The 6,000-nt window shown below is 50.4% G+C and overlaps 1 pseudogene; it reads right to left on the bottom strand.

Moving 5' to 3' along the window:
• Positions 1-3,779: 3,779 nt before the first annotated feature.
• Positions 3,780-3,898, bottom strand: LOC143946356 (5S ribosomal RNA; annotated as a pseudogene).
• Between the last annotated feature and the right edge of the window lie 2,102 nt (positions 3,899-6,000).

The following is a 6,000-nucleotide window of genomic DNA, read 5'->3' as shown; positions in this document are numbered from 1 at the left end:
AAGTTCCTCTGGCGCGGAAAACATATGCGTACTGGTAGGGCAATGCTATTGCGACCGAAATTGCGGGGAGGTATTGGCTTCCCGGACCCTGCTCTATATTACACAGCGATGCACATGACACCGGTGGTTGACTGGTGCCGGTGTTCTGCCATATACTGTCCGGCCATGATATAGTGTCCGCGCCGTACTGCGCATGCGCAGTACGGAGCAGACGAAGCTTCGGAAAATCTCCGAAGCTGAACGGCGCCTGCGCGGTGAGTGGAGGTGGTAGCCCCACCATCCAAGCGGACATAGGGTTGTGAATATTAGAGGGCCCCTCGCAGGCGAGCTTCGCTCGCCACGCTTCGGGCTCGGCCTCGCTGCGCTCGGCTCTTTTATATTCTTACTCTGTGTCCACTTGGATAGTGGGGATAGAACCTGGACTCGACATCTACAGTATGGAACAGCTCACATCAGCGTTAGGCGACAGGGAGGAAGAGCACACTGCTCGTTGGTTGTCTTGGAGCCTGTTCAGGTTTTCCGACGCATACAGATCCTATCTGTAGGCTCTGGCACGTGTATAGAGGGAAGGGTCCGGCCGTGGGAACCCATCGGAGTCCTCTTTCTTTCTCTCCCTTCTCGTATACCACCCTGGTTCACTCTCTCCCCCGTCTGCCTCGTAGCACTGTTAGCCCCCTATAACTTTCATTCTTTCTACCCCCATCCCCTTCTCCTGCCCATTTGCTCCCCCCTCTTTCCCTACCCCCTAACTCCCAAGTATAATTAAAATACATGGTGATTGCAAGGATCTTTTCGTTTTGTTCCCTCGATTTCCCAGCCAGTGGTTGGCGGCCCTCGGGGTGGTCCCGGCTGAGCTCTTTGACCAATAGAATGAAGGTGACCGATGTTAGAGGCCCCTCAGTCTGGGCCTTGAGGGGGATCGCCCCGGGGACTGCCCTGGTTTATAAGTAGACACTGGGGTGCCAGATCATTAGAGTGGGATAATGTGGTGGCCTAGCCACGGCTGGGGCTGCTGCTGACATAGGTTGTTAGGTTTCCCCCGGTCCCCCACGAAGTATTAACTATGTATTTTTGTTAACCTGGAAAACTGAGGGATCTATGTCTTTTACAGTTTGTCTCTGTATTACCTGCAATCCATAAATAAAGAATAAAAAAAAAAAAAGACACTAACCAGACCAGATCCTTCTATGGCACCTGGTCTTCCCAGGGAGTCTCCCATCCAGGTACTAACCAGGCCTGACGCTGCTTAGCCTCTGAAATCAGACGACATCGGGTGCTTTCAGGTTGATGTGGCCGTAAGCGTTCTCTTTAAGACACGCCCAACCCTCTTGACAAACGCCAAGATGGTCGCCTTGAGAAACAAGCAAAAAAAACAGGTCAAAGCCAACAACATAAAAAGAAGCCTATGGGCTTACAGCGGACCTTAAAAGATGGGACCCACTAGCTCTGTCATGGTTCGGACGCTGTAATGTGTTGAAGATGAACGCGATGCCACGACTTCTGTATCTACTACAAGCCTTACCTATCAAAATACCCCAGACTTTCTTTCATGCGGTTCGCTCAATCTTTATCAAGTTCCTCTGGCGCGGAAAACATATGCGTATTGGTAGGGCAATGCTATTGCGACCGAAATTGCGGGGAGGTATTGGCTTCCCGGACCCTGCTCTATATTACACAGCGACGCACATGACACCGGTGGTTGACTGGTGCCGGTGTTCTGCCATATACTGTCCGGCCATGATATAGTGTCCGCGCCGTACTGCGCATGCGCAGTACGGAGCAGACGAAGCTTCGGAAAATTTCCGAAGCTGAACGGCGCCTGCGCGGTGAGTGGAGGTGGTAGCCCCACCATCCAAGCGGACATAGGGTTGTGAATATTAGAGGGTCCCTCGCAGGCGAGCTTTGCTCGCCACGCTTCGGGCTCGGCCTCGCTGCGCTCGGCTCTTTTATATTCTTACTCTATGTCCACTTGGATAGCGGGGATAGAACCTGGACTCGGTGTGCAGGCGCCGTTCATGCTCAGCAATTTTCGGAATCTGTGTTGCTGTGTACTGCGCATGCGCAGTACACAGCGGACACTATCCGATGGGGAACCATATGTGATAAGACACCGGCATGGGGAACTGAAGCTATGGGTCAAGCTAGAGCAGGAGATGGCGCGGGTTCCACTGGCTGGTCTGCCTTGGGCGGGGAGGCCATTGGAGCCCTGTGTGACTACTCACCCGTTAATTGGCCCCTCGCTCGCCGAGATGGATAGTTTTTTTCACCTTTCCCACCTGACTAACTTCCCTTCTCCTATGACCCCAATTATTGGACATCCTAGATTCCCTCCTGGCCTGTCTGACCAGGCCTTTACCAGGCAAGCCCCGAAAGGGCTTCTGAGAGCAGCCCTATTTCTTGGACCCACAGGCTTGATTCCCACGGGGACCATACTGCTAGAGCAAGTACCTGTTGCATTGGATAGCTGGAGAGCTAGACAGCTAATCCATTTCCTCGGATCACTACCTAACCATTCGTTCTTCTCTAGACAATTCCACCCCTTCGAGGAACTTTGCCTGGATGATGGCCCAATTCGTGGTTCCCTCTCTAGGTCCTACCAAATCCTGACAGACGCACAATCCTCCACGGATCCACCCTTCCTAGCTAAATGGAAAAGGGACTTACAAACTACATTCTCCAAACCACAGAAGGACAGAATACTCTTTTTCGCTCATAAGTCGTCACTCTGCAGTAAATATCAGGAGATCTCATATAAGCTGATCACACGCTGGTATCGTACACCGGTGGTGTTGGCCAAAATATTCCCCGGTCAATCTGACCGCTGCTGTCACTGTGGGCAACAGACTGGCACCATTCTCCACATTTTCTGGGAATGCCCTAAATTACAAACATTCTGGCAGCCTGTCCTGAGACTCATCCACAAGTTCGCAGACATTTCCTTAGCCAATGATCCCGCAGCAGTTCTTCTCAATCTAACTCCTATGTCGAGAAAGCGTTATCATAAGTCCTTACTTAAACATCTCCTCAATGCAGCTAGGGCCTGCATCCCAAGTCAGTGGAAAGAGCAATCTGCTCCAATGGTGACCCAGTGGTTCGCAAGGGTAAATGATATTGAACGAATGGAAGACCTGACTGCCACAATGAGGGATAAAACGGAGGAGCATGGGAACAGATGGTTCTACTGGACCCAGTTTCGCTTTTCGGAAGAATACCTCCGCGAGACATAGTAAGCTCATGGTGATCGTTGGAGATCGCTGTTCCAAACGTTGGACAGCTGATGAGCTGGTGAGCCGAGGGCGTCTCTTGCTCCCTGGGAGGGGACCCCACCCTATCCACTCTACCCACGACACCCCCTTACCCCTTCTTTTCCTTTTCTGCCATTTCCTTCCCCAATCTTCTCTTTCCCCTTCTCCCTCCTTTCAGTTCTACTATTTCCCTTCTTAACTCAAAAAAGGGAAAAGAAAATGGTATGTTCCGACCCCATTTGACTACTACACAATACTCTTCCCCTATCTATGGATATCTAAACTCTTCGAGGGTAGCAGGGCTAGTATCAATAATATTTTAAGTGGTAGAGGATCCCAACGAGATGGAGCTTTAATCTCATCTTGATATGACCGCAAAGCTGTACACATGCTATTCTCCTCAGACTTCTTACCATTGGCTCTGATATCCATGCAATATGATCATTTGATTGTAACTATTTGTATCACACATTCTGTGAAGTTGCCTTTACATTGTATGTCGCATACTACTAAATAAAAAATAAAAAAAACAGAAGCCTATGGCACCTGGTATTCCCAGGCGGTCTCCCATCCAGGTACTAACCAGGCCCGACACTGTTTAGCATCCGAGATCAGACGAGATTGGGCGCTTTCAGGGTGATGGGGCCATAGGTGATCTCTTCGGGCACTCTCAACCCTCTTGACAAATGCCAAGATGGTCACCTTGGGAAACAAGTGAAAAAAAAAAACAGGTCAATGTCAACAACATAAAAAGAAGAATACGGCACCTGGTATTCCAACGCCATCTCCCATCCAGGTACTAACTAGGCCCAACCCTTCTTAGCCTCAGAGAAGAGAAGAGATAGGGCTCTTTCAGGGTGATGCTGCTGTAAGCGATCTCTTTGGGCACTCTCAACCCTCTTGACAAATGCCAAGATGGTCACCTTGGGAAACAAGAAAAAAAAAAAAACGAATCAACGCCAACAACATAAAAAGAAGCCTACAATAACTGGTAATCCCAGGTGGTCTCCCATCCAGGTACTAACCAGGCCAGACTCTTCTTAGCCTACAAGATCAGACGAGATTGGGTGCTTTCAGAGTGATGTGGCCATGGGCAATCTCTGCAGGCACTCTCAACCCTCTTGACAAACACCAAGATGGTCACTTTGGGAAATAAGCGAAAAAAAAAACAGGTCAACGCCAACAACATAAAAAGAAGTCTACGACACCTGGTATTCCCAGGCGGTCTCCCATCCAGGTACTAACAAGGCCCGACTCTATTAGCCTCCAACATCAAACGAGATCGGGTGCTTTCAGGGTGATGTGCCCGTAGGCAATCTCTTCAGGCACTTTCAACCCTCTTGACAAACGCCAAGATGGTCACCTTGGGAAACAAGCAAAAAAATATAAATAAGTCGGAAGCTAGAGACAATACGGCCCGAGTCCTCAATTTAATCCATGCGGCGCATTAACAGGGAAGGCCCTTGCTTATGTTGTCAACGGACGCGGAGAAGGACTTTGACAGGGTGGTCTGGCACTTTATGCAGGCCACCCTGGAACATATAGGTCTTGGCCCCAACATGATGAGCTGGGTAATGTCGCTTTACTCCACGCCGTCGGCAGCGGTACGGGTGACCGAGGGGTGCTCGGACTCTTTCCCCATCACTAATGGGACGAGGCAGGGGTGCCCTCTGTCTCCCCTAATTTTAATTCTGACACTGGAACCACTTATGTGTCACGTTCGGAATGACCCGAATATTACTGGCATATCCAAACCCTCGGCACACCACAAAATTGCGGCGTACGCTGACGATCTAATTTTTTCCGTCTCCAATCCACACATTTTGCTTCCCAAAATACTTGCGTCTCTACAGTGACACGGCAGCCTATCAAACTATAAAAACAATTGCGCCAAGTCGGCTGTATTGAATATATCGGTCCCGGATGGTGAGGCCAAGAGGCTCCGGTCCGCTTTTCCATTCTACTGGGCTGAAAAATCTATACGTTAACTGGGCGTTGACATCGCAGCGGATTTAGCGCAATTGTACCTGCTTAATTTTGTCCCTCTCCTGGATAGACTGAAATCTGATTTGGGAAACTGGCATGCTTTAACACTGACCTGGTTCGGGCGCTGTAATGCATTCAAAATGATGGCCCTCCCTCGGATCTTATACATGTTCCAGACATTACCGATCTGGTTACCCCCAATTTTTTTCAGACAACTGCAGGTGCTGCTCCGGGACTTTATTTGAGCGCGCAAACCGCCCAGAGCCCGGTTGCAATTGCTTGCCAGACCAAAGGACAAGGGGGGTCTGGGTCTCCCAGATCTCAGACAATACTACAGAGTGACTCTGCTAGCGAGAGTCGTTGATTGGCATTGTAATGGCCCACACAAGCAGTGGGTGGAGATGGAGATTGAGGATGGATCCATTCCCCTATTGACCTCCCCGTGGCTCCTGTCCTCCCTACCAAAAGACCTCAGAGGTCACCCCGTAGTGGGAGCTACATTGGCTGTTGTGCGGAGGTTGTTCCGCTGCACACACATTGCTCCCCTGCCATCACCAATGACTCCGGTTATAGGTAATCCAGACTTCCCACCGGGATTTACCAACAAGAAACTGCGACAGTTGACAGTGGTGGGGAAACAGCGTCTGGGAGAGGTGTGGCCCACGGGAGGGCTCCCGACCACGCAAACTGACGCCGAGCTTTCTGACCCTCCGCTTGACTTGTTTAGTGCTTATCAACTTCGTCCCTTTCTTCTGGCCATACAAAGGGC

Source organism: Lithobates pipiens, unplaced genomic scaffold, assembly GCF_037356315.1.
Source record: "Lithobates pipiens isolate NorthernLeopardFrog02 unplaced genomic scaffold, aLitPip1_a1.2 Scaffold_30, whole genome shotgun sequence".
Taxonomy (NCBI): Eukaryota; Metazoa; Chordata; class Amphibia; order Anura; family Ranidae; genus Lithobates; species Lithobates pipiens.
Note: the sequence above shows the minus strand (reverse complement) of the source record. Positions and strands in the feature narration are given on the sequence as shown.